The following is a 19223-nucleotide window of genomic DNA, read 5'->3' on the forward strand; positions in this document are numbered from 1 at the left end:
ACACATCCAATGTAAACTTATAATGTGTTATTACAGGAGCTGTCAAATCAAGTCTCTTATTATACATAATAACAGTCCAGGAAAATGAGCTTACAGCTGTAAGTTTTGGAAGATGCTTTCCTTGATGAATTTGGAGTTTTTCAAGTATAGAAACTTTGTTTTTGCAAGGATATTTAGGGAACAAAAGTGAATGTTAACTATATCCTATTGTGATAAATCATGGACTATCATCGAAATGCAGGCCAACATATACTATAATTTAATGTGTTTAATTAATATTTATTTGGTACATAATTAAAATGAGCTGTAATGTTATCTCCATGGATAACTCAGGGACTTCTTTTGGTTTGTATTACATAAGGCTACCAAGACATAGTATACCAAGACATATGAAGACGTCTTTTTTTTTTTAGATTTTATTTATTTATTTGACAGACAGAGATCACAAGTAGGCAGAGAGGGAGGCAGAGAAAGGAGGAAGGAGGATCCTCGCTGAGCAGAGAGCCGGATGCGGGGCTGGAGCCCAGGACCCTGAGATCACTACCCAAGCCAAAGGCAGAGGCTTAACCCACTGAGCCTCCCAGGCACCCCAACAAAAACATCTTTTTGAAGTCAAATATATTCAGTCCCTTGGGATTCAGCATTTGGAACAGAAGGGCAAAATGATAAATGAACTCTCAGGTATTAGTGATGATACAACTTCCTGAAACTATGATTTGAGGAATTCAATGAAGGGGTTATGTGATGGATGTTTTTTGAAACCTGACTTTTTATAACAAAGATTTCACTTCTAAATAAATGGGGAAGTGACTTTTCATTCATAGGAGCAACTTTGCTCTCTTTGTTGTCCGTGGATTCTCCTGCTCTCTTATGGCTCCACAAGAGAAAAAAAATTTGTTGTGGGGATCTTTGCATATTTTCATGTTGGCATTTAAAAATTAAGAATGTTGCCCCAAACTGTTCCGACCTGGTAAGACTGGGCACGTCATTTCCTCCAGCGGTTCCACAGGGCGCTGCTGTTCTTCCAAGGCGTCCGGGGTGCCGTGTCCTCCCTCTTGGGTCAAATAACCCCCCATTTCCGAGCACCCCCTCCCCCTCCCACCATCTCCCTGAATTTGGTACCACACAGAATAAAATTGCACCAGAATATTTGCCTTTCATTTGAGTTCTAAAGGTCTTTTAAGTCTGTGTGTCTCCAAGATGTACAAAGGTCCATCTGCTGCAAGTGCCGGTCTGTCTTTGATTTTGTAGGCAGCGAGGAGCAGCTGTAATTCTGTCTGTACTGTGCATACGCTGAGATGAATTTGCAAGTGGTAGGACACCGAGGGGACAGGGTATTCACGGAGGTGAAACGGGGATCGTGGAGCTGGATGACGGCCTCTGCCTGCACCTTTCACTGAAAGACTGGAGTTTGTTTGTTGGTTTTTTAAAGATTTTATTTATTTATTAGAGAGACAGAGATCACAAGTAGGCAGAGAGACAGGCAGAGAGAGAGGGGGAAGCAATCTCCCTGCTGAGCAGAGAGCCCAATGCGGGGCTGGATCCCAGGATCCTGAGCTCATGACCTGAACTGAAGACAGAAGCTTAACCCACTGAGCCACCGAGCTGACCCTCCCCTTTTTTTAGATTAGATTTTTAAAAAATTTTTTAATTAACATGTAATGTATTATTAGCCCCAGGGGCACAGGTCTGTGAATCATCAGGCTTACACACTTCACAGCACTCACTATAGCACATACCCTCCCCAATGTCCATAACCCCCACCACCCTCTCCCTACCCCCTCATCCCCAGCAACCCTCAGTTTTTTTTTTTTTTTTTTTTTTTTTTTATTTGACAGAGAGAAATCACAACTAGGCAGAGAGGCAGGCAGAGAGAGGAAGAAGCAGGCTCCCTGAGGAGCAGAGAGCCCGATGCGGGGCTCGATCCCAGGACCCTGAGATCATGACCTGAGCCGAAGGCAGAGGCTCTAACCCACTGAGCCACCCAGGCGCCCCAACCCTCAGTTTGTTTTGTGAGATTAAGGGTCTCTTATGGTTTGGAGAGACTGGAGTTTTGATGTTGGCCTGAGCCATTTAGGTTATTTTGAGTTGCCACTAAACTTTACTCTTTTTATTTTTTTAAGTAAGATCTAAGCCCAGTGTGGGGCTTGAACTCATGACCCGAGATCAGGAGTTACATGTTCCACCGACTGAGCCAGACAGGTACCCCTACTTTTGACCGTTTTCTTTAGTTACCCTAGTTCCCTCTGCCACAAGGTTGGTTAGTGGCCATGAGATAATTCACGTTTTAAATTCAGCTGAGCTACTGAATGGGTGAATTTTTAGTATTGGTGGGTAGGATGGAGGAAAAATCAAGTCTCTTTTTTCTTTCAAAACACTGAAAAAGTGCTTAACTTCATAAAATATTTTGAAACCAGTCATATGTGAACTTTCCCTTTGACTCTGGTCATCTCTGCTGATTTTATTAAAAAATTTTCCCTTTCAGACAATTACTACTAGTAGTAAACATGTTAATGGTTTGACTTTTAAAAAAATTTAAGCATTTCTCCTTTCTTTTTTCTCTGTTTCCCCTCTTGTCCATAAGACAAGTCTTTTTTTTTTTTTTAAAGATTTTATTTATTTATTTGACAGAGAGAGATCACAAGTAGGCAGAGAGGCAAGCAGAGAGAGAGAGAGAGAGAGAGAGGAGGAAGCAGGCTCCCCGCCAAGCAGAGAGCCCGATGCGGGACTCGATCCCAGCACCCTGGGATCATGACCTGAGCCGAAGGCAGAGGCTTAAACCACTGAGCCACCCAGGTGCCCCCATAAGACAAGTCTTAACCTCTTAACTGGGATCTGTAAATGTAGGAAATTGTGTGAAAGAATTTGTGTGTTTGGGTGTAAATGCTTTTTTTTCCCCCCATATCCTCCAGCGGTCTCTGACCTCTCCACTTTTTTTTTTTTTTTTTTGCCTCCAATTATTAAGATTCTCTCATTGTCCTAGATGTGAAGCCAGTAGGAACAGAAAAGTCTTTTGATTTCTTACTGTAGATATGGTAAAAAGAGGCCAGGCTTTGGAGTTGGCAGGCCTGAGTTTAAACCTTCCACAAATATCCAATTGTTAGTTTCTCCGTTTAACAAAATGGGGATAATATGTTTCTTCTAAGAAGTAATTAAATAATGCATGCAAAGGGCCTAGCGCTTAGTAGGCACAGAATGATCAGTGACTGATGTAATTGGTTCCAATTACACTTTGTAATGATTTATTTTATCTTATTTATTTTATTTTAATTCCACTATCATTAACATTAACCTTGTAATGATTTACTAAGGACTCAAGGAGTAAAGGCAGTGAGAATTCTCAGAGAAAATAGATCATCCTCTAAGCACAACCGTGGACCTGAAGTTCTATGAATTATTATTAGTAGAACATTCTAACACTGCAGCATTCTTGAATGAAACACTTGAGATGAATAGAGCTTTAGGAATTTGTTACTGGTGGCCAGATAATCTCTAAGTGTGCACAACCTCGACTCCTCTCTGGAAGGGCTCCTATTGCTCTAAACGTGAGACACTCTTCGGTCACAGCCAAGAGAAGTTGCTCTTGAGCTCTTGCAGATTAAATGGCTGATAGTGTTTTAATCTACAAACATTTCCTGAGTGGCCTCTTCATGGGAAGCCCCAGCTTAGGTGCCCAGTCTTCCTGCACAAGATACCAGGGTAGGAAATTTTCCCAGTCAAAACTCAGCGTCGGGTCCAAACTTCCGACTTCTATGACTTTCTTGTTTCAAAAAACTTGGTCAAGTGAATGAATCTTTTCTTTTTTTAAAGGTTGTATTTATTATTTTTGTCAGAGATAGAGAAAACAAGCACAAGCAGAGGGAGCAGCAGGCAGAGGGAGAGGCAGGCTCCACGCAGAGCTGGGAGCCCAAAGAGGGACTCGATCCCAGGAGCCTGGGATCATGACTTGGGCCGAAGGCTGCCGCTTAACTGACTGAGCCACCCATGTGTCCCTGAATTAATCTTATTAAGCTTTAGTTTCTTTAGTTTCTTCATTTGTAAAGTGGAAACTAATAACAGTATTTCCTTCATTAGTTGGGTAAGAATTCAATGAGATAATTCATTGAAAGTTCATAGCATAGGGGCTCCTGGGTGGTTCAGTCATTAAGTGTCTGCCTTCAGCGGTCATGATCCCAGGGTCCTGGGATGGAGCCCTGCATGGGGCTTAAGCCTGCTTCTCCCTCTCACACTCCCCCTGCTTGTGTTCCCTCTCTCTCTATCAATAAATAAATTTAAAAAAATCTTTAAAGTTCATAGCATATAGCTCAAATAAATCTTATAAATAGATAGATGTTACCCACGATCATGATTAGAGCTTGCTTAATAGCTGCTTTAACACTTCCTGAGGAATGGTTCACCTCACCAGGCTTATTCATTAAAAAACAAAGCAAAAGTGGAAAACAAATATGCCCCCTCCCTGCTCTTGCTCCCCCCGGAGCAACCAAACATACATAAATAAAATATAGAAAAAAAATGGGATTGTAAAGTTGACCAGATTTATCCAGTTGAAGTGTAGCTTTTTGGCCTTCAAGTCCAGGAGTTATTCTGTGATTATCCATGAGTTCCTGCTGGCGGGTGCCTATTTATTTGGACCACACTCCGAGGTAATGTTTACTTCTTGAAACTCTGAGTCATAACTGTCTTGTATGTACTCAAGATCAGTTATAAAATGATTCGGAATCTTGGGAGACTATCTTGTTCTCTATCATCTCTCTTCACCTGGAGGAGAAAATGTAACCCAGTGGCTAAGAACACAGTCCTCGGGGTTCAAAATACTGCATAATGTCTACACTGTGCTTAAGAACAGCACCTGACTCCTACCCATGTCCTTCATATGGGTTAAATGTTTTTCTACTTCTTATACCTTATTTGAGCTGGTTGTGATCTTGTCTCAGGGTAGAAATAATTTATTTGTTGACCATTTGCTGTGTATGTTGAGAGCTGTTTTAAGCACCTTTTATGGATTAACTTATTTATTCCTAATCACATTCTTATGAGATAGCTTCTATTATGACACACGTTTTACTATAAGGAAACCAACATACAGAAGGATCAAATAGTTTGCTCATGGTTCTACAGCCATTAATGGCTAAAGCCAGATAGTCTGCTTTCAGGGCCCCTGTTTTGTCCTCCACTCTGTGCTGCCTTGGCCTGAATTGAAGCAATAATGGGAAGATAGAGATTTTATAGCTTTTCCTTTCAAAACAAAGGTTGCCAGTGTCTCAATGTGAACTATGGAGAAAAGTCATAGGAAGTCAGACTATCTAGCTTCTAGTTCTTGATAGATGACTCGCCAACCCTGGGACTTTGGGAATGTCATTAGACTTCACAGTATTTCAGTTTCTTTAACAAAAACCCATTTGTTTTCCCAAGCATATTGTTCTCTCCCAGCAAAATAGAATATTAGTGGGCTGGACATTCGGTCTAAGAGAATCCTAAAATAGTTGCAGTGCAGTTCTGATGAAATGCCTGATTGAGGAAAGTGGTTTTGGAAAAAGAGCTCTCGAGGCTCCTGGAAAGTCTGAGATTTGTCCCTGGATCAATCATACTATCAGTAGCCCATGCTTTTAGATTAACTTACTCCTTTAAAAAATCACCTTCATTTATTCTTCTCCTATCCCCCGAACCCCCCATGTTGCATCTCCGCGTCCTCATATCAGGGAGATCATATGATACAAGATGGGATTGGGAGGGAGACAAATCATAAATGACTCTTAATCTCACAAAACAAACTGGGGGTTGCTGGAGGGAGTTGCGGTTGGCAGAGGGGGAGAGGGTTATGGACATTGGGGAGGGTATGTGCTATCGTGAGTGCTGTGAAGTGTGTAAACCTGATGATTCACAGACCTGTACCCCTGGGGATAAAAATACATTATATGTTTATAAAAAAAAAAGGATGAATACCCAACTTTTGTAGCAACATGGACGGGACTGGAAGAGATTATGCTGAGTGAAATAAGTCAAGCAGAGAGAGTCAAGTATCATATGGTTTCACTTATTTGTGGAGCATAGCAAATGACATAGAGGACATTGGGAGATGGAGAGGAGAAGGAAGTTGAGGGAAATTGGAAGGGGAGGTGAACCATGAGAGACTATGGACTCTGAAAAACAATCTGAGGGTTTTGAAGGGGCGGAGGTGGGAGGTTGGGGGAACCAGGTGGTGGGTAATAGGGAGGGCACGTGTTGCATGGAGCACTGGGTGTTGTGCAAAAAACAATGAATACTGTTACGCTGAAAAAATAAATAAATAAACCATTAAAAAATCACCTTCATTAAGTAACACTAAAGCTCACAAATGAGACAGACATAGGAAATCTGCCTTTATTAAGTGCCCATGTATGTTGGGCACAGTGCAAGTGAGTGGTGTTAGAATGGTGAGCACCATAGATAGTTTATATCTTCCAGGAGCTATTTACCCAACAGTAGATCTAGACTCTCTAGGATCAGGTGAGATACTGTGTAACGAGAAATAAAGTTGGGAAGTTCCGAGCACATAAGAGCGATTTATGGAAAGCATCCCAGAGGAAGTGAGATACGAGCTGTTACCTGTTCTCTGAGTTGAAGGTGGCCAGAAGAGCATAGGAAAGGAGGCAGGGCAGAGAACAGCAATTGGTGAAGTCTGGAGGGAGAAAGAGAGAGCTGAAACACAACTGAGGGACCACGAGAGTCAAAAGAAACAGCAGTTTCAGCTAATCTTGTGCAAGTTTAAAAAAAAAACTCATGGTCATGTGAACACATTGCCTGGGGCCCTCTAAGGGGGGAATGGCCCTGTGCTTCATAAATGTAATGGTGAACCCACCTGTGACCCTATGTTGAGTCTGTACTTCCTTTCTGCTCACGTCTAGACCTTCTAATTTTACTAACCTTCTTACTATTTCTTGCTGTCGTCTAAAGTATCTTTTGAGAAAGATAAGTTATAAAAATTTAATTCACGAGATAAAATAGTGACCACAAACCCAGCCTAATTACCATTCTTTTATAGTAATAAAACTTTAGAATAGAGATAACAGTAATAACTTCACAGACTACATGCTGGGCACTGTGCTAAGTGCTTTAGATGATTTTTCTTAACTAATTTTCACAAAAACCCTCTGAGATAACAACTATGATCCTCCCACCAAGAGTTCACGATTGAAAAAATGAAATCTTAATGAAATTTACTCACTGCCACAAGACTAAGTGGTAGAATGGGGATTTGAACCCAGCTCTGCTTGTGGTTAACCCTGTCACTCTAAATAGTGGAGACTTACACAGTATGCATTTTTTCACCCATGGTGTCAAGACACCAGGACCAAGATTTTATAAAGGACTTGTCTGGAGAAATGAAGTGGGATGTGAACTTAAATGAAGTGGGTTTGTGAAGTTTCGATCTCAAATACCAACACAAAGTATGGCTTTTTAAATTTCAATTGCATGGAAAGTAAAAAAACAAAAAAACAAAAACAACAACAACCAAAAACCCTTTCCTTCTTTTGAAAGCAAGAGGCTATCTCTTTGCATTGGGAATGTAATGCATGATGGGCGAGATGAATCAGCTTTTAAATGAGCAGTTAGAGCAGACGAGATAATTGAGTAAGTTGAAGCTTATTGAGTCTATCACATCATTTCTTACCAGACATCATCTAATCACTTTTTCCAGAAAAGGCTGGCATTTACACTGACACAACTACATTGAAACGGTGCGTACCTTTCAAACTCTTTTCCCTCAACAGGCTCACATATATGGAGGGCAGCCCTCTGTTCGTGGCTTTTGTGTAGCGTGGGTTCCCTTCCCACCCATCACCACCCGCATTCACCCACCTGTTCACAGTGAATGAACCTGAGAAGCCCACCCACAGGATGTTAGATCAGCTCCTTGGATCCCAAGGGGTTGACCCTCATTGGTTTGGCACGTGACTTAGGGATCAATTATGTACTTCAGATATACTGCTTTCTGCTCAAACTCTGAATGGTAGATATTTCACGATTACAGGGACTGAGGCTCTGGGTGATTAAGAAACAAACATGAGCTGAGGCTCCACAGACAGAGTGTGGGTTTGCACATGAGGCCTGTCTGTCCCCATTTTCCATTTGCTGTGAATCATCACCCCAGGGCTGGGCAAACAGCAGCAGAAGGGGTACCACTTGACTGAGGCCACCAGAGTTAGTAAGTGTTCCCTGCAGGCAACTTCCCCCTGTTTCTGGCCTTAGTCCCGCCTTGGTTCTTTTACTTTCCTCTGATGATGACGGGATCATTCTAGGCCCAGTAGCAATTCAATAGTTGCCTTATCTACAAGAAATGTAGGGACCCAGTATCATTTAGTGTTCAAAGGATAAGTAACTGGAAAAGATTGGGGTTCTAAACAATGGATATTTTTCTTTTATTATTGTTAAAGAAAGGCTTTTGTCACAGATTTTTTTTGTTATAAAGCTTCTGAAGAGAGAAAATAATTTTAAAAAGATATCATATATTTTCAGTTTTTTAAGAACTAGTTTCTAATTGAATGGTAGTTTCCAACCACAGAAAAAAGAGAAGAAGCTTCTCAAGTCATAGAGTTTCAGAGTCAGAAGATACTTTAGAATCACCTGAAGGGGTGTGTCTGCATCTTTCTAGTTTCACAAACCTAAAACCTTGGGGTCGTCCTTGGCCCTTCTCCGAGTCCTGGACAAATCCTGTCAGCTCTCCCTTCAAAACAGATCCAGAATCAGACATTTTGCACCACGTCCATCCACTCTGGCGCGGTCTTACCACCTTAGCAGTTGCTCTGCTTCTTGCTCCCCTTCACTTTGTTCTCAAATCAACAGCCAGAGTGACACATGACATATATAAGTCAGATCAGGACCTTCCTTATCGTAGCCTGCATTAAAGATAGTCCTACATGGCTACAAGTTCTCATGTGATCTGATCTCACTTGATGTCCATCTCCTCCAGCCTTCTATCCTTCCTCTGCTCCAGCCATCCTTCTCTTGTTACTTTATCATGATACAGGTGTGCTTCTGCCTCAGGACCTTTGCACTGGCAGTGCCCTTTGGTTGGAATGTTTTTTCCCAGAGTTGACATGGCTCACACTCTTGCTTCCTTTGGGTCTTTCACAAAAATGCTACCTTCTCAGTGATGGTTTACATAATGAAAATTGTCATCCCATCACCTTCCGTAATTCCCTTTCTGCTTTATTTTTTTCCTATTGTACTTATCATCAATTCACTCATATTTTCCCAACTTAAATTTTGTTGTCTGTCTTTCCTTTACAATAAAGGCAGGGACCTTTGTCTATGTTTCCATTACTAAATCCCTAGCACCTAGAACATAGCAGGCCCTCAGTAGATACTTGTGGAATTAAATAAAATCTAGTAATTTATCCCCATTATTGGCTAGATGAAGGAACTAAAACCTAGAGAGACTACATGTTTTTCTAGGGTTTCGTTGCAGGTTGGTCTCAGTGTTTGGGTGCCTTGACTTTCAATGTGGTGCCCATTTCACCACATGATATTTTGTTTTGAGCAACTCCTAGCAACTGATGCTATATTCTGTGTTTGAGCCTCAATAACATCAAATAATGACCATGGGAGAGACAGAGCGATGGAGAGAGAGAGCAAGAGAGGGAGAGAGAGAATGAGAGAAAGCAGAGAGCCAAAGAGAGCAAGAGGCCAAGAGAGGTATACAACCCAGGGTTTGTACACAAACACACTCACAAGCACACATTAGGAAGACAGAGAGACCAGAGACAGGAAGAAAGACTCAGAGGACAGAACAACCCTAACTGGGTACGTGCCTCCAACCATGCCCCAACCAAGGACACCCTCCAGCCTACCACCCAACCATCAGGGTTCATTTCACTCAAGCCTGTTCCTGTCGTATAACACCCTTCTCTGGGAGCTGCAGAACAAAATAAAAACTCCTTAGCTTAGCATAAAAGTCACCATCTGCCTTTTCCTGTTTTTCCTAACATAGCACTGCAGAATTTTTCCTGACATCGTGATACTTCTTGCCATATTGTTCTATTTCTTCTCCGCAGATTTGCCCATCTGCACATGTGGTTTCCCGAGCCTAGAGCTCCTGCTTTTCTTCTTCCACTTGGAAAACTGTATCTTACCAAAGCCAGCTTAAGAATCCCCTCCTCTGTGAAACTTCCCTCTTCTCTCCCAGCACAGTCAACTTTTCTGTCCTTTGAGTCCTTTTCTAGATCGGAGCCTTACCCACAGCATCTGAATGACCGATTCGTCTTGGTGCCATTGTATCTCTAGGGGCTAGACAAAGTGCCAGGGCCAAGAAGGTTTTCAGAACATCTTAGCTGAATGGATTTAGGACATTGCAGCTGCTTACCTAAGCTTACTTCTTCTGATACGTGGGTGTGGGGAATATGAAGTAGGGGCCACAAAGACGAAGCTGCTTATGTAAAGTAAAGCCAGGCTATGGCTTACTTAAAGCCCTCTCTTGTGACAACGAATAACAAGTTCTACATTAAATCCTCATCCAGTCAAAGTGGGATTTGGCAGTTTTTCCTGGCAAAAGTCTCATCAGCTTTACCTTTCCAATGACTATGGTAATCGTCCATTTTAAACTCATTAATTTATTCAGTATATGCTTATTGAGCACATTCTGCGTCAGGTACTGTTCTGGGGTCTGGGAACACTGAGGGAAACAAGACAAATAGAGTCCTGCCACCAGAGAGCTTATCCAGCAGAGAGCTAGCAGGGGAGGCAGATTTTAAACAAATATGAAACACATAGTTCATTGCTATAGTCGTCATGATAGATGATATTACATACATCAGCAGTTCTAAAAAGCACAGCGATACCTAGTATTTATTGGGTTCCTAATATGCAAGTCATTACCTCTTTTAACCTTGAGTGTTTTGTTTTCAATAAGGAAGTTGTGGCACAGAGAGGTTAAGTTAAGGTTAATGGGGTCACGGTCAGGAAGGACAGAATTGGGATTTAGACTACTATGTTCTATTGCTGTATAGTATTTGTGTAAGAACTAAAGTTTTCAAGTTCAGATGAAATCCAGGCATAAAGTTAGGGTTAATCTATGTGTTTTCTTTCATCTGTATAACACCCAGACTAGGAAGGTGCCTTAGACTGTGGTGGAAGGTAGCAGAGAATACCAGACTAGAAATGCTTCCTTCAGGCTGGCTTCCAACTGTGGGTCCCATAGTCTCCTCTGTGTCACCTTGAGCAAGTTACTCAGCTTCTTTAGAATTCAGTGTTCTATTTTTAAGATTTGAAAAGTGTGTATATGACTAGTTTTTCTCTAAGGACCTTTCAGTTTTGAAACCATTGCATTCAAATGTCCCCTCCTCAGAGAGCGCTCCCCGACCACCCTGTCGTCCCTTCTTCCTCTTTCTTCCCTCCCCCTGCTTTGGCTTTCATCACAGGGCTTGTCATTGCTTGACACTGTATCACACGTTTGACCTTCTGTTCGCTGCTGTTTTCCTAATGCCTAGAACAGGACTTCATGCATGGTGTTCGCTGGAAGCTTTGTTGAGCAAACATGTTTTCCAGAAGCCTGGGCTAGGGTACAGTCCTTCGACCTGCTGTGGTGTCGTCCACAAAAATGTATGCTTTGTGCTAACGTTTCTAAAACTGAAAAAAAAAAAAAGCAAATACTATGTTTTTGAAAATCTGCTGTTAAAGAGAAAACTGCATTTCATAAACTTGGCTTGAAAGTAGCTCACTTGGCATATTCGTGCACTGGGTGGATAACGAAGGAAAGCCCTAGAAATCCCAGACAGAGAGACCCTCTCAGTCAGGGTTTCTTCCTCCCTTCCTTTTTCCTTTCCTTCCCTTCTTACTTCCTTCTTTCCTTCCTTCCTTCCTCCCTCCCTCCCATTCTCTCTCTCTCTGTCTCTCTTTCCTTCCTTCTCTCTTTCCCTCTTCCTCTCTGTCTTCCATTTTTGCCAGGGCTGCTCCCTGTGTCGCCGTAACTTTGGTTCTCCTGGGCACAGCCCTCCTCGCTGCACAGAGACCGCATTGTCCTAGACGGTCACGTTGAAATGATGTTCAGAGTGTGCCAGACACTTAACTCTAGGGTTGACCTTTTTTATGTCAGTTTCTCCAAACCCATCTTTAAATATCACCTGCACATTTCTAGTTTGTGAATAAATTAGAATGTAAATCCCCATCCACTCTGGGAAACCCACACTCATTTCCTTCCCTGCACTCACTGCAGCTAATCTTTAAGTCATTTTCAACCCTGTTGTTAGGTGGGTCTCTGAGTCGAAAGCTGCTGAAGCTGGGGGAAAGATGAAAGTGCAGCGGAAAGCTGAAGGCATCAGCAAGCGTGTTATGACCAACGGCCCCATAATGACCGTTTCTCAGTGCTTGGGGATTGTGTTTCTAACGTCTGGCTTCCAAGCCATGTGGTTGCTGTGGGATACTTCTGCTCTTTCTCCAGTCTCTGGTGCTTATGGAAGAAAGGAATTGTCTAAACTTCTGGTTTGGTCTCCTGCTTTGCCAAACACAGCACCGTCTGTGTTGACATCATTTGGCTGGTCGCTGCACGCTGTCTGTACAAGGCAACGCTTTAGTTGCTGAGCGGTTTCGGATGGAAGTGGGATATGTTTAGGGATTCAAAGCTTTTATGTATTTGAGATTTATTTTACCAAAGAGAAGTATATTCAAGTTCTAAAGACATTCAGATTGTGAGTCTGGGGCCATGGGAATATTCGCTTCAGCTCATGCATTACCATATACTGGTGGGTATTTGAATGATTATCCTTTGGGCCATCTGAGTAATCACTGAAATTTTGGGGCAGAATTTTATGCATTCTTTCCATTTACTTTTTTTTTTTTTTTTTTAAAGAAAGGTGTCTCATAGCTCTTGTTAGGTTCTCAAATGAATGCTCAACTGCTCTGAGCGGTGTGTGGGGGAGAACACTGAATGGAGCTTCTGCGGCCTGGGTTCTTCAGCCTCTAACAGCAACTAGAACTTGAAAAGAAAACATTGCTCTCCTGGGCACTGAGTCTTCTCATCCATAGGTGAGAAAACTGAATTAAATCAGTGTTTTCCCAAACTTCATCCATGTACATAGTCATTTATGTACTGCCTCTGTGATTATTATGTCTTATTATAACCTGTGCTGGCTACTTAGTATTTTTTATTTGAACACTGAAAAAATTTATTTTTAAAGGAACCTCATTTTTGCATCTGTGAATGGGAAACCAGCATCGCTTGATCTAAGTAAAAATAAAGTTATTTATATACTACGTGAAAATTATTATATATTTACTACATAAATATTTTACCATTGGCAGGCGTGTGACCCCAGAGACACACAGGCACCGTGGATCTGTTCTGTTTACTACTCCAGATGAGCTCTCCTCCCTTCTCTCCCCAGGAAGTGCCAGAAAACACTTCCTTCACTAAGGCATAATGAAGACCTCTGCGGTTTGATCCTCTGGAGGGTGGATACGTGGATGGGGGAATGCTGTTTGGGGAGTCTCAATGCGAAATATAGGATTCTGTGACAGGAGAGGCCGGTGGGTTGGGGGGGGTGTTGATGGGATTCTCACAGGAGGCCACAGGCTGGAATGGGAATCAAGATTCTTTGATCAACAGCTATCTGTGATGATGACTAGTAGATGATGAGTTTCTAGGTAAAAATAGATGGACGTTCATTAAAATGTTGCTTGGCGTGAAAAGACAAAAGGATATTATTCACTGAGCCTAACTCAAATCACCTGGTAGGATTCATGGTGTCTTATTTAGTTTCCAACCCCTCACCTGAGGGGACACCAGGTCCCTTTGCAAAAAGACTACATAAATATGCCATGGAAGTTTCCCTAAGCTTCCTCCAGAGGAACCTGAAGCAGTTTCCTAGGGTGTGTGGGTTGGGGGAAGGGAGGGAAAATCCCCAAACTGCAAACAGGTTATTAAATGGTAGTTCTGACCTGCAAAGCCTTCATAGTTTATCAATTCAAGCTTAAAGGAGTCAGATGACAGATGGAATCTCAGTCCGTATCCATCTGGCCGTGGGTCCAAAGGATCTCTCTTATAATTATTTTCCAGTCCCAGAATGTACAGTGAGAATGGGTGTATGTGATAACTGGCAGAATCGCACATGGTTTCCTACCTCAGTGGAATGAAAGCTATAATGGTAGGAAGGAAGCTCCTGGAACTGCTCCCCTTCTTGCAATGCCCCCCCCCCCCCAAAGACAGTAAGTCCTATATGGGAAGTTGCAGAGATTAGTGTCACCACTGAAGACTTGAGGGATACAGGGAAGGTCTCTCTCCACATCCCCATTTAACTCACTTGTTTGGCTGTTGCAAAAGGTATGTAGGTCCTGGGAAATCATTGCAGATTATTGCAAACTCAGTTGGTGACAATGCCAGTTGTGGCACCTTTATTGGAGCAAATCAGCATAATCCGTGGCACCTAGTACATAGTTATTGATCCAGCAGATGCTTTCTTTCTGTTGCAATCAGTAAGAAAAATCAGAAGCAGTTTGTTTTTAAGGCAGGGACAATATCATAAAAGCCATATACACACAGCCCACAGAGAATACCATTCTCAATGGAGAAAAACTTAGACCTTTCCCCCTAAGGTCAGGAATGCAACAGGGATGGCCACTCTCACCACTGTTGTTCAGCATGGTGCTAGAAGCTCTAGCCTCAGCAGTCAGACAACAAAAAGAAGTAAAATGCATCTGAATCGGTAAAGACGCCAAACTCTCACTCTTTGCAGATGACATGATACGCCACGTGGAAAACCCAAAAGACTTTATCCCCAAATTGCTAGAGCGCATACAGAAATTCAGCAAAGTGGCAGGATAAACTGTACAGAAATCAGTTGCATTTCTGTACACAAATAATGGGACAGAGGAAAGAGAGATTAAGGAGTCAAGCTCATTTACAATTGCACCAAAAACCATAAGATACCTGGGAATAAACCTAACCAAAGAGACAAAGGATCTGTACTCAGAAAACTATAGAACACTCATGAAAGGATTTGAGGAAGACACAAAGAAAATGGGAAAATGTTCCAGGCTCGTGGATTAGACAAACAAATATTATTAAAATGTCTATGCTACCTAGAGCAATCTACACATTCAGTGCAATCCCTATCAAGATACCATCAACTTTTTTCACAGAGCTAGACCAAATAATCCTAAAATGTGTATGGAGCTGTAAAATAAAAGCCTGAATAGCCAAAGGAATGTTGAAAAAGAAAACCAAAGCTGGAGGCATCACAATTCTAGACTTCAAGCTCCGTTACAAAGCTGTAACCATCAAGACAGTATGGTACTGGCACAAAAACCGACACAGATCAATGGAACAGAATAGAGAGCCCAGAAATGAACTCTCAACTCTATGGCCAACTAATTTTCAACAAAGCAGGAAAGAATGTCCAATGGAAAAAAGACAGCCTCTTCAACAGACGGTGATGGGGAAACTAGACAACCACACACAGAAGAATCAAATTGGACCATTTTCTTACACCACGCACAAAAATAGACTCAAAATGAATGAAAGAGCTAAAGGTGAGAGAGGAATCCATCAAAATCCTTGAGGAGAATACAGTCAGGAACAACTTTGGCTTCACCCACAGCAACTTCTTGTTAGACACGTGTCCAAATCCAAGGCAAACAAAGGCAAAAATGAACTATTGGCACTTCATCAAGCTAAAAAGCTTTTACACAGCAAAGGAAATAGTCAACAAAACCAAAAGATAACTGACAGATGGGAGAAGATATTTGCAAATGACACATCAGATAAAGGGCTAGTATCTGAAATCTATAAAGAACTTATCAAACTCAACACCCAAAGAACTAATAACCCAATCAAGAAATGGGCAGAAGACATAAACAGACATTTCTGCAAAGACATCCAAATGGCCAATAGACACATGAAAAAGTGTTCAATATCACTTGGCATCAGGGAAATACAAATCAAAACCACAATGAGATACCACATCACACCAGTCAGATTGGCTAAAATTAACCAGTCAGGAGATGATAGGTGTTGGCAAGGATGCAGAGAAAGGGGAACCCTCCTACACTGTTGGTGGGAATGCAAGCTGGTGCAACCACTCTGGAAAACAGTATGGAGGCTCCTCAAAATGTTGAAAATAGAGCTACCCTATGACCTAGCAATTGCACTATTGGGTATTTACCCTAAAGATACAAATGTAGAGATCCGAAAGGGCCCGTGCACCTGAATGTTTACAGTAGCAATGTCCACAATAGCCAAACTATGGCAAGAGCCCAGATGTCCATCAACAGTTGAATGGATAAAGAAGATGTGGTGGATCTGTACAATGGAATACAACTCAGCCATCAAAAAGATGAAATCTTGCCATTTGCAACAATGTGGATGGAACTAGAGGTTATTATACTAAGCGAAATAAGTCAATCAGAGAAACACAAATACCATATGATTTCACTCACATGTCAAATTTAAGAGACAAAACAGAAGATCGTGGGGGATGGATTGAAAAATAAAACAAGTCCAAGTTAGAGAGGGAGAAAAACCGTAGGAGACTCTTAATCATAGGAAACAAACTGAGGGTTGCTGTAGGGGTGGTGGGTGGGGGGATGGGGTAACTGGGTGATGGACTTTAAGGAGGGCACATGATGTAACAATCCCTGGGTATTATATAAGACTGATGAACCACTGAGCTCTACCTCTGAAACTAATAATACACTATGTGTTAATTAATTGAATTTAAACTTAAAAAATTATACATTCACAAAGCCAAAAAAGAAAAAAGTCAGGGACAATACAAACTTTTACTGTGTTGCCCCAGGACTGTGTCACTTCTCTTACAGTCTGTCATAACACAGTCCTAATGTTGCTGGATCATCTTTCTATCCTGTAGGAGCCATGCTAGTCTCTGACACTGAAGGCACAGTTTATCAGGTTCTGGTTGGCATAAACCACAAGCCGGAAGGTGGGAGATAAATAGGACACAACTTCACAGGGATGCTGACCTTTCTGGAAGTCAGGTTGTCTGGGGCATGTCAGGAGATCTAAAGTGGAAGGCTTCCAGCACCCTGCAGGAAGAGAGACCAGAGTGCTTGTTGGACTCCTTTGTGTTTTGAAGATAACATATATCACTCGAAAGGCCTGCCAGTTTTGAGCAGAATGGGGTCCATGCCGTAGCCTAGGTGTCCCTGTCCCTGGGGCATTGTGACTCAGGGACCCACATGGATGGGAACTATCAGTGGCTGTAGGGAATTCTCTGCCCTGGCAGGGGAGTAACAGCACAGAAGTTCGGAGTTTTCTTTGTGAAAAGAAGTTCTTGCCTTGCTGCTGGACCCTGATCGAGACAGTGTGCCTGACTATGGGAGACCAAAGTGATAATGCTGAGTTGCCTGTTGAGCTGGGTGGTATATGTTCCACTGAAACCGTGAAACAGAATACGGGCAGTAGCATCCCCTGTACGGGGAGATGGTGGATATGACGCCAGGTTTCAGCAGGCCCTGGAGGGCTCTGGCAAACTGCACAAGCGAGTCAGACTTCCACGTACTTCCTCTTTGTGACCTTGATGCCTTTCCCTCAATGCACACTCTGGCTTCATGGGGATTCCATAAGACAGACAAACCAAAACAAAATAAAGACCTGAAAACAGATGTCCTGCTTTGCCCTAGGTAGTACTGGTTTATACCTGTTGTCAGCATTCATTATCATTCATGACACCACTTTTCTTTCTTTCTTTTTTTTTAAGTGATTTTATATATTTCCATGACAGAGAGAGAGAGAGAGAGAGCGCACAAGCAGGAGGAGTGGCAGGCAGAGGGAGAGAGAAGCAGGTTCCCCGCTGAGCAGGGAGCCCATTGTGGGCTCCATCCCAGGACTCTGAGACCATGACCTGAGCCGAAGGCAGACGCCCAGGGACTCAGCCATCCAGGTGCCCTATCACACCTCTTTTCATTATCAAAGTGTCCCAGTTTGGAGAATCAATTTCAAGGCTTCCCCATCGACGATCGGTTAGTGGAGAGGAAAGAGTGTGCCCCTGGTTTGTGGATTTCTGCATGGGATGGTAGCATCAGCTGCAAGTGTACAGTCAGGGGCCACAACCCTGCTCAGCGGGCAGGACACTGAAAGGTATGTCTGGTTGTCTATTTTGTTTGGAAGGAGAGATGGCCTGAGATAGATTCATCCTGCCCCAGCCTCAGTGCCAGATTGGTCAGTGGGATAGGGCCTTGAAGAATAAAATTGAAAATTGGCCATAAGGAGGTCTAGACGGCAGGCTATCAGCATAGGCCTCCTGGGATGGGATGTATTATGAAAATATTTGTTTCTCATGTAAATGCATGATAGAGGGAGCCACCGTGGAGGAATTCTCAATAATTACGGTGGCTCCTGTGGGTGACATTTAGCCTCTATCCTTGGCCAATTTGGTATTTGCTCATTAGACCCGTGTTTGAGGTGGACATGGTGGCAGGGAGAGAGGTTATTCAAGGGCTCAACGACACAGTATCCCCCCAGTCAAAGCTGATCTACCTATCAGTGCTGTTCAGTGCCCAGCCTGCCAATAGGGAGGCCACCTTTGAGCCCTTGGTATGACAGCATCCACCAGGGAAACCAGCATGTGCGATCTCACAAATGCACACTCTCAACTGCAAAGAAGTAGCCGGTGGTGTGCAGAGTGTACGTGGAAAAGCACAATCCATCAGATAATGGGAGCAATTCAGTTCTCTTCTCATTGCTGCTCTTTTGCTGGGTTCTCTTTATGAGAAGGACTGGTGGGAAAAGGAGGAAACTGCTGGGACTCAGCGATTTTCTCTGAGAACTTCATGTCCTATAGTTCTCATAACAACCTTGGGAGGTGGGTTGGGTCGTAGCTCCATTATAGAAATGAAGACACAGGATCAGAGAAGTAAGTCTCACTTCCAAAGGCTCATAGATGAAGGCTGAACCCAGATCTGTCTGTACGTCTTTTACCGCACTCTTGGTCGGAGACCATCTGGCCTGCTACGGGGTCTCAGTGGGCGTCTGCCGGCTCACGTGGACCTCATTTTCCTACCCTCGCACCTTGGCCGGAGCTGCTGCATGACACACACTGAATTGTAATCTGCGGGTCTCCCGCCACAGAGCGGGGGTGAGCAGCGCTCTGCCTGACAAGAGGGAGACAACAGGGGGTGCCTTTTTGCTCCTGCTAAGACTTCTGAAGTATCCAAGGTCTGGAGGCCTTAGAGCACCTTTCCCGGGCTGTATCCCCAGCATCTGTATAGGGAATGGTGGGGGGTGGGTCTGAGTT

Source organism: Meles meles, chromosome 2 (assembly GCF_922984935.1).
Source record: "Meles meles chromosome 2, mMelMel3.1 paternal haplotype, whole genome shotgun sequence".
In the NCBI taxonomy this organism is placed as follows: Eukaryota; Metazoa; Chordata; class Mammalia; order Carnivora; family Mustelidae; genus Meles; species Meles meles.